Raw genomic sequence first — 20,289 nt, forward strand, 5'->3', positions numbered from 1 at the left:
CTGAGCAACACGCCCTCCAGCGGCGGCCACGGCGGATCGCCCCCGCGCTCGGGCTGCGCGCCGCCCCCGAGTTCCTCCTCCTCGCCCTCCCTCTCGCTCTCGCCCGCGGTCCCCACTCCGAGTCCCCGGCGGCGCGTTCGGCCCATCCAACCCGGGCGCGTGCCCTTCCCGGCGCGCTCGGACCCCGGCGTGGCGCACGCAGCCGCCCGCTCCCCCCGCCCAGCCGTCCTCACCCGCCGCCGCCGCCACTTCCTCCTCGTCCCCGTCCTCGGCCTAGCCCGCAGCCCGCCGCCGCCGCCGTGCTGACCCGGCCGGGCGGCCCGCTGGACCCCGCCGGGGCGGAGGAAGCGCGGCCGCGCCGGCCGCTAGGGGGCAGCACCGCCCGCCGCCTCTTAAAGGCGCCGCGCCTTCCCCCGCCTGGTCCTTTGGTGCGTGTTTGTGTCGAGGCTCTGGCTGTTGAGCTTGGGGACTGAGGGCGCGGGACTGAATTTAGGGCAGCCCTTGCCAAGTGCTTTTACTTTTTAAAGGAACGAGAGGAGTCATGGTGTGGGCATTTTCTGCTTGTCCTTTGGGAGTGATTGAGCCACTGAGTTTCATTCATCAAAAGCATCTCTGTACCCCCAGCACTATTCAGTCCCAACTGCTGCAGAGGGCGCGGGAGGAGGGGGGCGGGGGGGGGCGCGGCGGATGCAGACACTCAATGAGATCATCTGTCTTCCCCGGAGGAGACAGACCCAGGCCCAGGATGGGGGCCCCTAGGGCGGGGACATGAACACCCAGGGGCCGTCTCAGGCTTAGGAAGTTAACCACCAGTCACACTCTGGGTCCCCTCCAACGGAGGGGGGCGAGGGGAGAGACTAGAAGTATCAAGGATCAGGGTGGGACACTCCCAGAAGACACTTTCCTTTCAGGGTGCAGGGCGGCCGCAGTCTCAGCGCTCTTGATTCATTAACCCCACCCTGCCTGCCCAAGCCCTGTGGGGCGGTAGGGGAGCATCCTGCCTTCAAAGAGTCTGGGAGAAGTGGGCATCTCTCCCCAGGCCCCGGCAGAGAAAATGAATTGGGGGGGTGGGAGGGGTCTCAGATTTTCAGGGAAGACATTTAAGCTGACCTTAGAAAATAAGGAGGATGTTGACGGGCCTGAGAAGGGGGAATAGCTTGAATAGAGGCAGGGAGAAATGGAAGAACAAAATTGTTAGGGGTGACAGACTATCCTTGACCAAACTGGAGCTCATTCTTTAAGGCCCAGCCCTAGGCGCCTGCCTTCTTCCCCTAATTACAGCTTCCCCCATCCTTCTTCCTGCAGGGCTTCCCAGTTGCAACCAGGTGAAGCTTGTCCACACCTGACTCTGGGAGTGAGCACACAGGTCCTCTGTGTCCACCTCTCAGCTAGCTCCACCCTTCACCCATCTCCGCCCCCCTTGCACCCCTGCTGGGTGACCTTGCAGTCCACTTACCCTCTCTGGGCCTCAGGTCCTCCCTCTTACCTTAGGAGGTAAGCCCTGCCTCATGAGAGCACTTCAGGCTGCAAAAGACCAGTGGCTATGAGGTCTAAAATGTATGGTGTTATGAGGGGGCGTGGTGCAGAGTGGGGACAGAAGGAGAGGAGAGATGTCTCTCATTGAAATGGGAAGAACAGTCTTTGGCTTTAGAAAGACCTGGCTTGGGGGGGTCCTAGTTCAGTTCCTCCCAGCTTGGACAAGTCACTTAAGTTCTGCCTCTGAGCTCTGGGTGGAGAATGTAATGCTTGCCTTAAAGGATTATGGTGAATCTGAGAAATATTTGGGGAGGATTAAGACAGGGTATTCGACTGGTCCTCAGCAGGTCATCAGAAATGGGGCTTGTTACTGTCTCACCCAAGGACTCTTCTTTTTAAACTGAAGTATAATTGACTTGCAATATTATATTAGCTTCAGGTGTACAAGATAATGATTCAATACATTACGAATTGATCACCACGATAAGTCTAGTTACCATCTGTCACCATACAAAGTGATTACAATATGATTGACTATAATTATTGACTATATTCCCTGTGCTGTTATTTATTTTAGAGCTGGAAGTTTGTCCCTCTTAATCTCCGTCACCTATTTTGCCCATTCCCCGCCCCCTCCCTGCAACCACAACTTTGTTCTCTGTATCTATTAGTCTGTTTCCATTTTATTATGTTTGTTCATTTGTTTTGTTTTCTTAGATTCAACATATAAGTAAAATCATATGGTGTTTGCCTTTCTCTGTCTGACTTATTTCACTTACATAATAACCTCTAGGTTCATCCATGTTGTAACAAACAGATTCTTCTTTATGGCTGAGTAATATTCGTGTGTGTGTGTGTGTGTGTGTGTGTGTGTACCACATCTTTATCCATTCATCTATGAATGGACACTTAAGTTGCTTCTATACAAGGATTCTTTTTTTTTAATTTTTATTTTATATTAGAGTATAATGGATTTATAATATTGTGTTAGTTTCAGGTGTACAGCAAAGTGATTCATTTATACTATACATATATGCATTCTTTTTCAGATTCTTTTCCCATATAGGTTATTACAGAATATTGAGTAGAGTTCCCTGTGTTATACAGTAGGTCCTTGCTGATTATCTATTTTTATATATAGTAGTGTGTATATGTAAGGATTCTTAACTTGAGGCCCAATTAAGTCCCCTCCTTACCCCACCCCAGGACTTCAGGAACCCCTGCAGCTGCCAGAAATTATATGTATAATGACCATAGCTTTCAACAAACTCTCAGAGTCTGAGTCACTGATTACTCCAACTTCCTGTCTTAGCAATGAAGCAATGGACCCAGAGAGGGAAAAGGATTTGCCCAAGATCACAGAGCAGAAAAGAGGGAAAGCTAGAACCAGCATCCCAAGGTCAAGAGGCCCCTCACCCCCATGGCTTACCATCATTCTGGAGATGGGAGGGATGTGAGAGGAGAGGGACAGGTTCTGAGGGCCAGGACCCCTGCCCAGGTCAAATCAGGATCCTCTTATGCATTGATAAGACCAGGGACCTACCCACACTTCTCTGGAACCCTGGGCAGTTCATGGCCTCAAACCTCCTCTCCATTGAGAATGGGAAACTATACATTTTTACTTCTGTTTTAAGTTGTTGGTCATCCCCCAGGGAGCTCCAGGGCTAGAACCACCCTTCAGAGCTGTCCCACCTTGACCGAGGGAGTGGGCCTTTCTGCCTGCCCCATCCCTGCTCAATCAACCAGACTTTGAATATGGGCTGACCTAAGGAAGGGGCACAATCTGGGGCCATATATTTCTCAGATTCACCACTTCCTCCTTTCTTTCAGTGCCACAGAGCCCATCAACCCTTCCCCACAACACTTGCCCACTTCTCTGTGCCCACTAGTTCAGCTAGTCTGTTCTCCACCCTTCAGCCAGAGCAGTCTTCAGAATGCAAGTCAGATTTGATCAGTCCAGCCAGACTGCACCATTGCCCTCCCCGCACGCCACACTGCTGAAGTGGCTTTCTACTGTACTTGGGGTAAAACCAAAACTCCCTGATAACGTCAAGGCCTCCCACCCTCATCTCCCACCACCTTCCTCTCACCCTGCCGCCTCCATCCTGGCCTCTTGTGGTCCTTGCTATCCCTAGAGCCTTTAGTATGCAGCCCTTTTTTTTCTGGAATGTTCTTCCCTCTCTTTGCTTATTAACTCATCCACCAGCTCTTAGCCCAGGTGTCCCTTCCTGGCATCTCAGCCATCTAGCTCTCTGCACCTCCAGTGAGGATGGTCAGCCCACTTGCCCCTTTGAGTGGTGTACTTGACTAATGTTTGTCTCACCACTAGACTGTAAGCCCCTTGAGGACAGGGACTGTGCTTTTCTCTGCTCACCAATTTTCCCATAACACAACAGTAGATAATACTTGGGACTTCCCTGGTGGCGCAGTGGTTAAGAATCCACCTGCCAATGCAGGGGACACGGGTTCGATCCTTGCTCCGGGAAGATCCCACAGGCCACAGAGCAACTAAGCCCGTGGGCCACAACTACTGAGCCCGCGTGCCACAGCTACTGAAGCCCATGCCCCTAGAGCCCGTGCTCCGCAACAAGAGAAGCCACCACAGTGAGAAGCCCGCGCACCGCAACAAAGAGAAGCCCCTGCTCACCGCAACTAGAGAAAGCCCGTGCCCAGCAAGGAAGACCCAACGCAGCCAAAAATTTTTTAATTAATTAATTAATAATTTTTTAAAAAACAGTAGATAATACTGGCTGGGCGCTATCTGGATTCTAGAGGAAGCCAAACTGCCTCTAACAGTTCCCTACCCTCAGAAGTGCTCATTAAAAGTGACTGATTAAATGAACCTCAGGTAAGTCCCTCCAGGTGGTCCCTGACCTCTCTGAGGTGGGAGACTCCAGAAGGGGAGTCTGGAGACATCTACATTCCCTTTGGGAGGCAGATGAACCATTAAGGGATTAAATGGGGTAGTGTGTGTGTCCATGGCCTAGGGCCATCTGGGAGAGGATTCCGGAGCGGGAGTGGGGAGAGGAACAGTAAAGAGAGGGCCTTGGGGAGGAAGGGAACCTCCTACTTGGGAAGTAGGGAAGGCCTCCTAACCCCAATCCTTCCCCTGGGGGAGGAGGCTTTGGGAGGTGAGACAATGTAGTGATTGAGAATTTAGACCTAGGGTTCAGCCGATAGACCAGAATTCTAGCTGTGTGACCTTATGCAAGCTTCTTAACCTCTCTGAGCCTTGCCTCATCTGAGAACCATAAGATGGTGTCCATTTGTAGGAGACTGGTTAAGTAAACCGATTCTGCAACAGTCTGACACAAAGTTAAATGTGCTAGCTCAAGATAGCTAGACTGGCATGAACATTTATTATCTGTGTGACCAGGGGCAAGTTAATACATCTGTCTAAACCTCAGTTTGATCATGTATTATGTGGGAGTGATTATCAAATGTAGCTCACAAGGTTAGCGAGAAGTTTGAATGAGTCTAAATTCATAAAGGACTGTATCAGACACGCCTTATGAGTGTTAGCCAGCATCATCCATAAGTGGACCCCTACGGCCATTTAAACAATCAAATAGGATAATATCTGTTCATTCACTCAATCAGTAAATATTTCTTAAGTATCTGCTATGTGCCAGGAACTATTCTAGGCACTAGGGCTACTGCAGTGATGAAAACAGTGCAAAAATAGGAGGCAGATGGACCTTCCCCCCCAGCCCCCCTGTCCTTGTGGAGCTTATATTCTCATAAATGACCTAGTATATTAGTAAGTGATACATGTTACAAAAAAATAATAAAGCGTACAAGGAAGATGGGAAATGGCGGATCGCCATCTTAATCCAGTAGTCAGGGTAAATCCCACTGGAAGGTGACATTTAGCCAAAATACAACAAAGGTGAGCAAGCAAGTCATGCAGATATCTGGGGTAAGAGCTCTCAGGCAGAGGAAGAGCAAATGCTCTAAGATAGCCTTGGTGTTGGCAAGGGGCAGTCAGGAGGCTAGACGGGCTGCAGCAGAATGAGCAACGGAGGAGGAATAGGAGGTGAGTCCACAGAGGGACCACACACGGCTCCTGGGCCACTGCAAGGACGTTGCCTTTTACTCTGAGCAAGATAGGATTCCTTGGAGGAATACAGGACCTCGTCTTGTTTAACCAGGATCACTCTGCTACTGTGTGGAGGAGAGACTGGGCGGGGGAGCAAGGATGGAGGAGAGAGGGACCAGTTAGTGTTCTCTTGCAATAATCTAGGTAATGAATGATGGTGGCTCAGACCCAGGTAGCAGCGAAGATGGTGAGAATTGGTCAGATATTGACTCAGTGGGATTTGTTGGTGGGTGGGATATAGGGTTTGAGAGCAAGAGAAAACTCACGGATGTCTGAGGTTTAGAGTCCGAGCAATTGGAAAAATGGAGTTGAAATGGGGAAGACGGCAGGAGGTGAAGGGTTAGGGGCTTAAGTCAGGAGTTCTGTTTTAGACAGTTTCGGTTTGAGACATCGGTCAAACATCTGATGGAGATGTCAAGCAAGCAATTTGATAAGAAATCTGGAGTTCAAGGGCATGACTCAGGCTAGAGATATAAAATCGGGAGTTGTCAGTATAGGGGTGGTATAAAGCCTGGATGAGATCACCGAGGGTGTGAGTGTAGACAGAGAAAAGTTCAAGGACAAGGCCAGGGACATTACAATATTCAGAGGTCAGGGAGGAGAGGAGGAGACAACAAAAGCGCTGAAGAGATAGGAGGAAACCCAGGAGAGTACTAGCCCCGGAAGCCTCGTGCAGGATGCCTGCCTGGGGGACAGAGCAATCAGCTGGTGGCATAACGGGACTACTGACAGGTGGCCTTGGATCTGAACACAGGGAGATCATCGGTGGCCTTCATAAGAGCAAATATGGAAGACTGTCTCATATGTGTTAAATCAAAACACCCAGGTGTAATACAGTGTGGATGGTAGGCTGCCACTGAGTAAAAAACTTAGGGGACCACATATCCATGTATATATTTGCGTGGACAGAGAATATCTGTTTTCTGAAAAGATACACAAAAAACAGTGGCTGCTTTTAGGGAGAGGAACTTGGAAAAGGAGGTTCCTGCAGTGAGAAGAATCATATTTCATCGCATATTTGTTAAGTGATTAAAATATTTTTCATCAAATTTATATCGTTTTTTCAACTAAACATAGCTATAAAAAGGAAAAACACATGAATATTATGAAATGAGAAATATATATAAAATGCTGACCTATAACAGAAGCCCAGTAAATGTCCATTTCCTGTTGAAAGGTTTGTTTACAGAAAGGGAAACTTCCAAGGCAGTCCTGTGGGTTGGCTTGTCTTCACCAAGATGAAAATGAATCGGAATTTTTTGCCAGTATGCATCTTTTGAAAATAACATTTTCCAATAATTAGTGTTATCATACTTTAAAACATGAAAAACAAAAAAATAAATCAAAACTAAACAAAAACAGGAAAAACAATTCCTTAATGACATCTAAAACTTGATCCATATTTAAGTATCCCTATTTGCCTCTACGAGTTTTTTTATGACTGGTTTGTCCAAACCAGGATCCAGACCAAGGCCTTGCGTTGTCTTTGGTTGTGATGTCTCTTGAGCTCTTCTGACCTCAACCAACTCCCCTCGTGAAAGACACTGCGTTGATTGTCCTACAGAAGGACCAACCTTCTGGGATTGTTCGGCGTCTTCTTCGTGGTACCGTTTAGCTTGTCCGTCTATCTCTCCATTTCTTGGAAACTAGAAGTTAGATCTAAAATCTTGATTAGATTCAAGTTAAAAGCTTTTGGCTGAAATACGTTATAGATGGTGTTATGTTTACCAGAAAATGCATAAGGTCCTCTTGTGCTGAGATGCTTACATATGTTTCCACCCACATAACCACAGCCCAAATCAAGACTGAGAACATTCCTAGCTCCCCAACGGGCTCCCTCGCATGCCCCCTCCCAGATAACAGCCCCCACACAAAGGAAACCTCTATTCTGACTTTCTTCACACAGATGAGTTTGGCCTGCTTCAGTACTCCATATAAGTAACATCTTATAACATGAACTCTTTCACTCAACATTATCTGTGATATGCACACATATTTTTGTGGGTATCAAGGTTTTTCCCCTGTTATTGTCTTATTTCATTAGATGAATATGCCACAATTTTGTTGTCCATTCCCTTGCTGATAGACTTCCTAATAGTTTTAACACCAATAGATAATTTTGCCAGAATTGTTGATTTCCTTGAAGATTGCAGAACTGATCAGACTCTAAATCAGCTGTCACTGTCAGAAAAAAGTGGCATAGGAGAGATTTAAACTGACATTGCAGGTCTAGTGGGAGAGAGATGATTCAATTCAAGAGATGTTCATTTAGAGTATACACAGCTACTGAGACCACGAACCTGGTCTTCAAAGAACTCTTCAGTACATTGCTTTACAGACTTCTACAGCCACCTGCAAAGAACAGTGTGTTCTCCCCATCTTGATACTGAATGAGGACCCTGATGGACAAAGTGCCCAGCTGAAGGCCACACAGTGATGGCAGAGTGGGACCTGCCGCCTCCTGCTGGGTTTTCCCCACCATTCCCTGTTGCTGTGGGAAGAAGCAGAGAGGTCTAGGACAGGAACCCTCTTCTCAAGACCGCTGGTGGAAAGAAGGAAGGAAACACTCAGAGAAACAAGGAAGTGCAATCGAGTTTTGCAATGAGGCTGGCTGCAGCAACGTGCCCTTTGTACAGGCCAATAAACCGAGGCAGAGGGAGAAAGCCAGCAGCATCCAGTTCTGCCTGTGACCTGAGCAAGGCCAAGTTCCAAGGATTGCGAGGCCAAAGTCTCCTTGGGCGATGCCAGCTCTCTGCTCACACCATTATATTCATGCCCAAAGCCAAAGTGGTGAAAAAGCAGGGACCAGGCCTGTGCATGGGGATTTGTCTCCATGATGCCCCCCTTCTATGACATCTGTTCTCCTTCCACGGCCTGGGAAACGTCCCTCTCAAAGCCATCAGTAACCTCCATGCCAAACTTTAGCGACATTCCTTTAGTCCTCTGTGGCACTTAGAAAACACAGCTATTGACTAACTATATTAAGCAATGCCACCCGCAGCCCACCCCTGGCAGCCCCGCGAGCCCCAGTGACATCCACCCTCTGGGGTCATGGGGAAAGAGGCCCCTGGTGGCCTCTCGGGTCCTAAATTGCTTTTCCTGGCACCGTCCTGCCCTCTGCGCTCTGCCAGAGGACTGCAAAGGGACCTCACTTTACGAGAACCCAAGATTTAAAAGGAAAAGTATAAACAAGCTCACAACCCATGTGCCTCAGCAGTTGACGCTTTCCCAGGCCAACCTTGGGTCTAGAACATGAGTCCATCTACAGCAGCAAGTCTCAAACACCACTTCCAAGCACACATCAATTGCAGAAAGGGAAGCATACACACACGACCCAAGAGCTGTGTGCTTCTTCAACTCCAATGAGCACACGATCACCTGGATTTTGTTCAAGTGCATGTTCTGATTCACTGGGCCTGGGGCAGGGCCTAAGACCCTGCATTTCCAGCCAGCAATGCTGTTGCTGCTGGTGTACGTGCCACTCTGAGCAGCAAGACACTAGAAACTGTAGTGAAACACAGACAGCTGTACTTAGAATCACTGAAGAGATTTTTAACAATAAATACCTCTGCCTGCGCCCCACCCCAGACCAATGGATCAGAATTCTTGATGAGGGGAAGGGAACATGGAGAGAAAGTGAGACTCAAAAATAAATGAGTGGCACCTAGCATGGACCATGATGATAGTGTACAGTGAAACGAAGAGTATAATTTTAAAACCCTGTGCCTCTAAGACCAGCATAATGAAATGCCAGAAATTAGAGTCAGAGAGAGAGAGAGAGAAAGAGAGAAAAGAGTCTTCCCCAAGATATTTGGATGCGCATGGGGATTGAGCACTATACCAAGATACAGAAAGAAATGAATCACAAAATTATCATCATCATTTATAATCAGGTACCCAATATTCTTTACAGTTTAAAAGAATAATAGCTACTATGCATACATTTATGAGGGTCCTACAGTGTGCATGCAGGAGCACTGTCAGTCCTCGTAACAGCCCTACGCTGGGTTCACACTTGTTTCCTCCCATTTTACACCCGAGGAAGCTGAGGGGCAGAGAGATTAAGGAATTGCCCCAAGGTCGGTGTGACTGGTGAGGCTGGAGCTGAACTCGGCCTCATGCTGTAAACCCACCACTGGTTTTTGTACAGCCCATGAGCTGAGAATGGTTCTTCCATTTTTACATGGTTGGGGAAAAAAGTCCAAAGAAGAAGAATTCATGTCATGTGAAAATTACACAAAATTCCGATTTCAGCGTGTACAAATCCAGGTTTATTGGCACGCAGCCACACCCATTCCTTTCTGTCTTGTCCACGGCTGCTTTCCTGTAGCAACAGAGTTGAATGATTGTGACAGAGACCGTATGGCCAGCAAAGCTGAAAATGTTTACATCTGGCTTTTCCAGAAAAGCTTTGCTGACCCCTGCTCTGAATGGTTACCCCGTTTATAAATTCTCCACTTTTCTTTTTTTAATACTTAAATGAGCGCTGTTTTTATCCTAAAACTACTAAATTCGAGCATGTATAAAGTAGCTTTTATAGGGTCATATAACAAACTAATTGAGATTTCTGGAGGATGAATTCAAGCCCATGAATACAAACGTATTCAGTGCTCAGATGTGTGAGGCCATAAAAACATTTACAACAAAAGGAAATCTTATCCTTTCTCATATATGGATATGTAGCAACTGGAGGCTAGACCGGGCCTGGAAGAGGCAAGCAGCTGACTAAGAAAATCAAAATGACAAACTAAAGAGGGTGAAGTACCCGCCAAGTTATTTCCATGTGTTTGTAGGATATATGAAACATTCATTTAGCAAATATCTCTTGAGGCCAATTACATACTCTGGGGAGTCAGAAGAAAGAAACACAGACTTTGGCCTCAAGAAGCTCATGATCTAGTGGGAAAATCAGGCGAGTATGTACAGAGCTGTATGAGACCATGAGAAGAGGATATCCTGGCAGGCATCCTGGAGGAGGTGAGTCTAGAATGGTGAATTAGCAGGTACTACATAGAAGTGTGGCTGTAAGACCCTCAAGGGCAGGCTTTGTGTGTTTCTCAGCTCTGTATTCCAACTGCTCTGTTGCAGGGCTGTGCCTGGCACCTGAGAGGCATTTCTTAAATATTTTTAATTCATGAGAAGGTAAGGAGGGAAGATGAGAGAATCACAGTGTAGGTCTCTGGGAGATAACCTTGGGTAGATTCTGGATTCTGCCTGGCTACCTGGGAAGACGGGGAGGATTCTGGAAGACTTTTCAGCTTTGTTTTGTTTTGTTTTAACGATAAAATGAATATACATTTATTAAAGGACATTTGGAAAAAAGAAACTATGGAAGAAAAAATTACCTAACAATCAGGATTAGCATTTATTTCCTTCCAGTGTCTTTTCTCTCAACAGGTAACAAGTTTTTATTTTAATTTCGTGTCCTGCTTTTGCCCCTCTCATTGTCAGACTTTAAGCATCCTCTATGTTGTAACAGCCTTAAGAATCATTGGTTTTAATGACTGCCTAGTTGTCTGGTGACTAGACCATCAACTCATGTAACTAATACCCTGATATTGGACCTGAGTTATTCTCTGGTTTTCAATCTTATTGTGAGGATTCAGCAATTCCCTTACGTACAGCACTGCCATGAACATGTTAGCAATTATTATAGATAGTTCTGGATGAATGTCTTTATCCCTAAAGCTTACTTATGATTTTGTCCTTGGAAATGAGGGGAATAATGGGTTCAAACTCCTTCAGTATCAAAAAGTCAAAAGTATTTCCCAAAGGCTGAAACTGACTTCAAACTTCCTGGGCAGCTTTTTAAATGGTGATACCTACTCAGAAGCAGCCTTCTCAGTTTTTCAGCTGTTTTTAGTGCAAAGGGGCTGAGTTTTCATATGTAAATGACATCAGGTACTAAGTCTCTGAGTTACCTGCACGAAGTCCTTCTTTGACAGGTGCTGACTCCCTTTTAAGACACCAGTCAGACCCCAGTTGTTTACCGTATTTACGTGCAGCCCCCAAATGTTGCCGGATCAAGCAAATAAAAATATTGGAGGTCAGTTACATTGGAATCTCGGATAAACAATGAATAATTTTTTGGTATAAGTATGTCCCAAATGGGCTGTGAGGTACACTTATCCTTTAAAAAAGCATTTGTTGTTGAGATTCAAATTTAACTAGGCCTCCTGTATTTTACCCAGGTGTATCTAACCCCACCCATGAAGAGCCCATCCAAACTTTGAAGCCCCCTCATTGTGAATGTGACCTTCATCTGCCCCCCGGGGTTAGTTCCTTCTGTTCTCCTGGGAGTGGGACTATCCATGTTGATTGGATGCCAAGGGTCCTATCCCCGATGTCATATTAAGAAAACTGGGCATGGCCTAGAGGAGCTGGCTTTGTTTGTTTTGTTGGGTAAAGATTTTGCCTGCTTATATTAGTGGGTAAATGTTTGTTTTCTTTTGGGAGAGCCAGAAATATCCAGGCAGGCCTGGCCCCAGAAGGCTTGATGGAATAGGTCAGAGCAGCTTCTTCCATGGTGTCCTTGAGGAAAGTCCCTCATGGATTTTCAAGGCCAGTGGAAAGAGAAAAGAGCATTTTAGCCTTAAGAAGCAGACAGTCGGGGGCCGAGGGATGGGGGGTGGTCAAGCTTAAAGAGATGTCAGGGACCATCTCCCCAACATGTTGGTGTGAAAGGACTCTAAAAGCCTGCTGGGGGCTTCCCTGGTGGCGCAGTGGTTAAGAATCCGCCTGCCAATGCAGGGGACACGGGTTTGAGCCCTGGTCTGGGAAGATCCCACATGCCGTGGAGCAATTAAGCCCGTGCACCACAGCTACGGAGCCCGTGTGCCACAACTACTGAAGCCCGCGTGCCTAGAGCCCGGGCTCCGCAACAAGAGAAGCCACCGCAATGAGAAGCCCGCACACCGCAACGAAGAGTAGCCCCCGCTCGCTGCAGCTAGAGAAGGCCGGCACGCAGCAACGAAGACCCAACGCAGCCATAAATAAATAAATAAATAAATAAATAAAATTAAAAAAAAAAAAAAAAAAAGCCTGCTGGAAGCTCTCTGGACCCCTTTCCTGACAGGCCTCTGTTCACCCAGAGTGCTCTCCTCCATTTTGCATCCACACTCCGACTTCCAGAAAGCTCTTCTGTCTTTTGTACCCAACCTGAGACTCCCTCTGACTCCCTCTTTAGAACTTTTCATCTTCTAACCTAAGACTGAGGTCACCCCGAGGAGTCCTTCTCTTCCAGTTTCTGCAGTGTGAGCGCTGACCTCCCTCCTGGACTCTGACCCGCGGTCACCCAACAAGCCTCTCTGTCCTCTGATTACCCTTCAGAGAGGAGCAGATAGTCATCCCACCCGTACCCACTGGCTGGTCTTCTATCTCCAGGCCAGAATGGCCCCATTTCCTCCAGCTGGATGCTCTCTTCTGAGCCTGCTCCAGACTCACCTGAGCCCACCTGGGTCTGCCTGGCTGCCTTAAGGCAGAGTCAAAATCTCTTCCCTTGAGAGAGATATGTCTGTTTACGTGGCCTCGTATCAAATTAGCTTTTTGGACTGGTTCTACCGCTTCCCTTCATAGATAAGGAGGCTGAGGCCAAGTAGCCTGCCCAAAGTCACACCGCAAATGGGTGGCGGAACAACACCTTGAACCCGGGTCTCTGGCTCCTAAGCCGGACTTCTTTCTGCTGTCACACACAGTCCTGCCCAGAGTGTATCAGGAGGGGTATATAGCCTGGAGGCTCTGCGTGTGGATAGTGAGGGCCTGGTATTCAAAACCCAGGCCTTACGCCTGGTGGATGCATGACACTGAGAACCTTTCGCAGCCTCTCTACTGAGATGATTCTGCACACACTCTTTTTTTTTTTAATTTTTTTTTATTTATTTATTTTTGGCTGTGTTGGGTCTTCGTTTCTGTGTGAGGGCTTTCTCTAGTTGTGGCAAGCGGGGGCCACTCTTCATCGCGGTGCGCGGGCCTCTCACTTTTGCGGCCTCTCTTGTTGCGGAGCACAGGCTCCAGACGCGCAGGCTCAGTAATTGTGGCTCACGGGCTTAGTTGCTCCGCGGCATGTGGGATCTTCCCAGACCAGGGCTCGAACCCGTGTCCCCTGCATTGGCAGGCAGATTCTCAACCACTGCGCCACCAGGGAAGCCCTGCACACACTTTAATGTTGAGTTCTAGGGATGGAAATTAGGGTGCTCTTGGACACCACTCATGGATCCACTCCCTCACTGAGCGCCCTCCATGTGCCAGGTGTTGTTCTGGGCACTGGAGATGTGGCATCAAAAGAAACAAAGCCCTGCCCTCCTGCAGCTCATATTCTAGTCTCAGACACAAGCAACACAAACAAAAAATGTAGACCACCGTACAAGGTCAGGGAGTGGTGTGTGCGGAGAGGAAAAATCAAAACGGGGGCCCACCTATGGTTCTCACCCTGGACTCTCGTGCCAACTAGCGGACATTTTGACAATTTCCAGGGCTTTTTCTGCTTGTCACAATAAGGGCGGGCAGGTGCATACCAGCTGTTTAGCTGGCTGGTGCAGGCACACCAGACATCCTGCAACGCACAAGACACATGAAGCAATGAGGGGCTGAAAACTGACCTCCTTCGTGAAACTCTGGAATATCCCAGCAGACATCTATGTAGGTGAAAAATCTGCTTATAATTATATGAGCCTAGAACCTAACTTGGTTTTATAAATAAGCAGCAAGTATTTTATACACAGATTTATCACTCACTGCATCTTCAGGAATTCAAGAACTATGTATACAGAGGGAAGGTTACACTATGTTTTGTTTGGGATTCCACCAAGAGTTAGTTGTTCACTGTTTTAGGAAATCACATCTCTGTAGAATCTGAGTCAACACGTTGTATCTTTGTGGCTGTCACATTTATAAGAACTCTAGGTATAAGTGCAGAGAGCTGCCAGAACATCTATTTGTTAAAATACATATTAAATTATTAAACATTCATTTCCTTTTATTTTTCCCTTAAATTATTGTACATCCTATTGATTTTTTTTAAAGTACGTGCTTAGGTAGGTTTTATTTTATGCTTATGTGAATTTATTTTATGCTTATAAAATGTGATAAAAGGGGGCAAATGTGCTAATGAGCAGGGGCCCTACAGGGGGAAGGAAGGAGCCATGAGCATATCTGGGGAAGAGTGTTCCAGACAGAAGGAACAGGGTCTGTGAATGGGGGCGGGGGGTTGGTGGAGAGAAGACCCATGGAAGGGAGGCTTGTCAGCCATGGCAAAGACCATGGACTCTGTCCCTGGCCCTAGGTCAGCGCTGAGGATTCAGGGTTGAGCTGGCAGGACAAACATGTCCCAGGGGCCAGGACCAAGCAGGAAAGGGACATAATTTAACTCCTTCTCTTTTTTTAAAGCTCACTGTGGTTGCCTGATGGGCAGTGGCTAGGAGGCTACTGCAGGGGTCCCGCCTTGACAGTGGCTTGGATTAGGGGAGGAGGCCAGGGTGGTCAGATTTGTGATGTATTTTGAAGGTAAAAACCCACAGAATTTGTTGATGGAAATGTGATTGAAAAAACACACACACACAGTAGTCAAGGACTCACTCCTCAGAGAAAGGGTGACAAAAGGAGGGAGCTGGCTAATCTACACGGGATATTCAGCTTTCCAGTTAGGAGATTAAATTGAGAGAGGTTTTGCACTTTGAAAATACAAAGGATCTCTAAAAATGTAAAAAATTAAGCCTAATTAAAAAGCACTTGTTAGCGTATGTTTAAGCTGGGCGGTAGGTCTGGGGGCTGGGGATTATTTTATTACTATGTCTTATGACTTGCATATGTATGTTACTTTTTTTTTTTTTTGGCACCTGTTAAATATCACACAGCGGTACTTTTTAAAAAGCTTGGCACTGACATCTTTTGTGCGCCCAGGACTCTATTTCCTGGACAAAGACAGAACTAGCCAGAGCATGGGTAGCGTCAGACCAACAGGTGGAGGTCAAGAGAACACTGAAGTGAGAGGTCAAGGGCTCAGAGCAGGATAATGGAGCCAGTGGAGCTGGACATCAAGGGCTCAAGTTCTGGCCTTGATGTTTGTCACGTGACCTTGGGCAGGTTCATTCACTTCTCTAAGATTATATGGGGTTTTTTTGGTTTTTTGTTTATTTATTTATTTATTTTTGGCTGTGTTGGGTCTTCGTTGCTGTGCGCGGGCTTTCTCTAGTTGCAGCGAGCAGGGGCTACACTTCGTTGCAGTGTGCGGGCTTCTCATTGCAGTGACTTCTCTTGTCAAGGAGCACGGGCTCTAGGTGCGCGGGCTTCAGTAGTTGCAGCACGCAGGCTCAGCAGTTGTGGCTCACAGGCTTAGCTGCTCTGCATCATGTGTGATCTTCCCGGACCAGGGGTTGAACTGATGTCCCCTGCATTGGCAGGTGGATTCTTAACCACTGTGCCACCAGGGAAGTCCTCACTCATGTCTCCAAAACTCAGTGTCCTCATCTGTAAAATAAGGACCATCACAGTGCCTCCCCCTAATATTACTGTGAGGACTAAAAAGAGATAATATATGCAAAGCCACCAGCACAATGCCTGGCAGGGATGCCGCTTTTGTGGTTGCTGTTGTACTTGAGGATGGGATCAGAAGACGAGAAGGGTGTTAGCTGGATGCTCTTGAAGAACAGCTACCTGGGCGCTGGGCTCCCCAGTAAGTATAGGAGCCCCCACCCAGGGCTCTTGCTGGAGAAGCATCCAGTTTTCGTGCTTCCAGCATCCTCCTTCAAAGGCGTCCTGCAGTCCAGGCCCTTTGATTAGCACCTTCTTTCTTCAAGCAGAAGGCAAATCCAATCTCAGCTTCCCTGTGGCCCAGGGTTAAGGGGGAAATGTTTTCTCCAGAAGGTCACTTCGTTCTGTATCTATAAGCAAGCTAAACGGGAGGCCAAATTATAATGAGGAGGCTATTTGACGAGCAGGGGGAAGTAAAGGGATTGAGAATATCTTTTTTTTTTTTTTTTTTTTCTCTTTTTTTTTTTTCTTCTTTTTTTTTTTTCTTTTTTTTTTTTTCACACACACACACTGGAGAATATCTTAAGATGTGCATCTGGTCTCTTCCCCCTTCCCTTGGTCAGGCTGGGGACATGGTAGGGCCAGGCTCGAGGAGGGACCTGAGTGGTCAAGGGATTGGTACATACAGGCGGACCAAGCAAACATGGAAGTAGTGTGGAAATAATGGGATCCAGTTTCTCACCATCAGAGAAGAGAGTAACGTCTGATGGAAAAGAGGGAGTGCTCACTTCGGCAGCACATACACTAAAATTGGAACAATACAGAGAAGATTAGCGTGGCCTCTGCGCAAGTATGACATGCAAACTCGTGAAGCGGTCCATATTAAAAAAAAAAAAAAAGGGGGACTCCCCTGGCGGTCCAGTGGTTAAAACTCCAGGCTTCTAATGCTGGAGGCAGGGGTTCAATCCCTGGTCAGGGAACTAGGATCCCACATGCCGCATGGCGAAATAATTGATGTATACAAAATGTAGCATTTAACTGTGCAATACAATTATTAAAAAAAAAAGAAAGAAAGAAAAAGAAAAGAAAAGAGGAAAAGACTAGAGTAAACCCTAAGTGTTGAATTGGAATTAGAAATGTTGATGTAAACTCATGGTTTTTAAATGGATGTATAGATGCAAGAGTTTGTATTAGATGCATGTATTAACCTATACACACACACACACATATATATACACATGTATTTCCTACTCCTATCTGCCAGAAAGCCTGGAAGCAGTGTCAGCTTGGTATCAATAAGCATACATAGCACACAGGTCATGGTGTTTTTCTTTTTGTTTTTTTTTGGCCTCACCACATGGTATGCGGGATCTTAGTTCCCTGACCAGGGATCGAACCCTCACCCCCTGCATTGGAAGCACGGAGTCTTAACCACTGGACAGCCAGGGAAGTCCCCAGATCATGGTTTCTAATCACCATTCTCCACCAAAACCACTAAAACTCATTATTCAAATGATTGAGTCCAAGGCTGAGGCATGGAAATAACAAGATGAGCCTGGAACACCTTGTGCCAAATGTAAGGAAATATTCAAAAAAACAAAATGATGTGTGTATATCAAAGTAACACAAGAGTCAACCGAATAGTCAAATACATAATTGTCAAACTGACAATAGTCAAAATCAAAACAATGTAAACAATTGTCTGGCTCTTTTTTGGACACCATGAACACCTTAATGGTTTATTAAGTATCTTAGTCTATTTGGCTGCTATAACAAAAATACCATAGACTGGGTGTCCTATAAACAACAGGAATTTCTCTCTCACAGTTTTGGAGGTCAGGAAGTCCAAGATCAAGATTCTAGCAGATTCTGTCTCTGGCAAGAGCCTGCTTGCCGTCTTCTCCCTGTGTTCTCACATGATGGAAGGGACAAGGGAGCTCTCTGGGGTCTGTTTTATAAGGGCACTAATCCCATTCGTGAAAGCTCTGTCCTCTTGACCTCCCAGAGCCCCCACCTCCAAATGCCATCATATGAGAGCTAGGATTTAACATACAAATTTTAGCAGTATACGGTCTATAGCACTGAGTACTTGATAGAGTATAGGTTTGGCTGCTATAACAAAACCCAAAGATTGACAATGGCTGAACAAATAGAAGTTTAATTCTCTTGCCCTTAAAAGTCTGAGCTGGTATGGTGCCTCTCCTCCACTAAGTCATTAGGAACATAGGTTCCTTCTGTCTTCTTTCTCCACATCCTCAACACTCAGCTTCTACCTCATGGGTCAATATGGCTGCTCCACCTCCTGCCAGCACATCCCTGTTCCAGCCAGAAGAACAGAAGAAAAGAGAGAAGAGGTGAGTATGTACCCTCTCTTTTTTTTTTTTTTTTTTTGAAGAAACGTAACAGGACCTGTCGCCTTTTGCCCTCTTTAAGGACATTACCTAGAAGTTGTACATATCACTTCCAGTTACATCACACTCTCCAGAACATTGTTACCAGGTTGTGCCAATCCGCAAGGGAAGCTGGTGGAAAAAAAGGTAGTATCTAGCTAAGCAACTATGTACTTAGCTAAAAATTACTTTACCATGTTAGAAAGGGATAACAGGAACTGGGAGACAGTAGGCAGTCTCTGCCACTCTTACAAATAAATTCCTTGTTTTGCTTTAGTTAAACAGAGTTGATTTCTGTTGCATGTGACCAACATGAGAGGAGTACAGGAAAAGGGGACACTAACTTTTATTGACCAACTCCTGTGTCCCAGGCACATCACACAGATCATCTCTTTTAATCTTAGCAGTGACTCAATAAAGTAGGGTTTGACAGGTGAGGAAACTGAGGCTCAGAGAGACAAAGTAATCTGCTCACAGTCACAAGCCAGGAGTGACAGAGCTAGAATCTGAACCTAGATCTCTGAGACCCCGAGTTCAGGCTTTTCCCATGGTACCACACTTGGGGTGCTCTTCCTTTGCCCAAGACAGCCCCCAGGCCCCTAACCACCCCTCGCCCCACTGGTGCTGGGAATACACCAGCCATAGCAATGCCTGCTTCTCACTTTCTGCGTGTGTCTCAGTCTGTCTATGGTTGGCATCTTCTCCCTTTAGCAATGTTGACGCCAGCCTCAATGACGCACATCTGTGCTTAGACAGTAGGCTGTGTCTGTAGCTACACCCTGATCTCATGATTAGAACTTGGGTGTTAGGACACACCTCAGCCATCCCTCAGTCACTCATGTACTCTAAATAAGACAATGATAGATGCTACCCCAAGGAGCAGCCAGTGTAGCAAAAGACTCAAAAATAAACATAAGCTTAAGAGCACTGAAGGTGCTAAGAGAGAGGTATGTTTGGGGTAAAGCAGGGCACACGGGATGTAGGAGTTAGGAAGGGCTTCAGAGAAAAGAAGTTATTTGGTCCATGAATCCCCTGAAACTATATGCAAATCTTTGTGTGTCTGTATGTGTGTTTCCTCCAAGGTGAAGGTTCATGATCTTTATCATATTCTCCAAATGACTGATAACTCATGGGGTAGAGACTCTGGGCTAGAGACTGAGAAGGCTGAGGAGGCCAGGGTGTGGCGATGGGGTGGGGATGGTGTGGGCAGGAACGAGATGGAGGAGGGCACGGGTCACTGCTCAGAGGAACAGCCTGCCATGATAAGGAGCCTGGACTTCACTCCAAGGGCAATAGGCAATTATTGCCTAGGTGAGGTCTCTGTCTTATGCCTGGGCTATGTCACGTAGCCCTCAGCATTCTGGATTGTCTAATGGTGTCTCCTAAGTTATGTGAGTACACAGAGAATCAGCTTCCCACAAACACCAGATGAGGCTTCTCATGGGAGATGCACTGGGTCACGAAGCATGAGTAGGAGTTTGCCCCGATGTTTTAGTCAGAAAGACTATTTGGGCTGTATGTTACGGAAACCCCCTGGAATTGTCGTAAAACCATCGATGTGCTTGTTAATGTTTAATAACCAGTTTTTAGTGGGGGACACTGATTTGTAGCATTTGCCAATTCCTGTGGTGTAAATACTGCAGCTGTGGCCTATGTCAAGCTCCCAAAGTGACGTCATGGAGAAACATGTACAATTAGCTTTCAGGAGCTAGTGTGAACCAGCTCCAGGACACCATTGCTTAAACCCCATTTATTATAAGAATATAAGTGAGGGGAAGGGGCAATATAGGGGTGGGGGAGTGGGAGGTACGAACTATTGGGTGTAAGGCAGGCTCAAGGATATATTTACAACACGGG

General features: G+C 46.7%; 1 protein-coding gene and 1 non-coding gene across 4 annotated transcripts in view; one reads left to right on the top strand and one right to left on the bottom strand.

The window, feature by feature from the left end:
- The window catches only part of ITPK1 (inositol-tetrakisphosphate 1-kinase), a 212,833-nt gene that overhangs the window by 161,619 nt on the left and 30,925 nt on the right, over positions 1–20,289 (bottom strand). For 2 of the 3 annotated variants that reach the window (XM_059914864.1, XM_059914863.1), the window contains exon 1: positions 234–343. The exons of the other annotated variant lie outside the window; for it this stretch is intronic. The gene's annotated coding sequence lies outside the window, so the exon portion shown is untranslated. Of the gene's footprint in view, positions 1–233; positions 344–20,289 lie in introns of those variants that run through there. 3 annotated transcript variants of the gene reach the window in all.
- Positions 16,823–16,929, top strand: LOC132361071 (U6 spliceosomal RNA). Its single transcript, XR_009501384.1, has one exon. It is a non-coding gene; the product is annotated as a U6 spliceosomal RNA (small nuclear RNA).

Source organism: Balaenoptera ricei, chromosome 2 (genome assembly GCF_028023285.1).
Source record: "Balaenoptera ricei isolate mBalRic1 chromosome 2, mBalRic1.hap2, whole genome shotgun sequence".
NCBI classification, from domain to species: domain Eukaryota; kingdom Metazoa; phylum Chordata; class Mammalia; order Artiodactyla; family Balaenopteridae; genus Balaenoptera; species Balaenoptera ricei.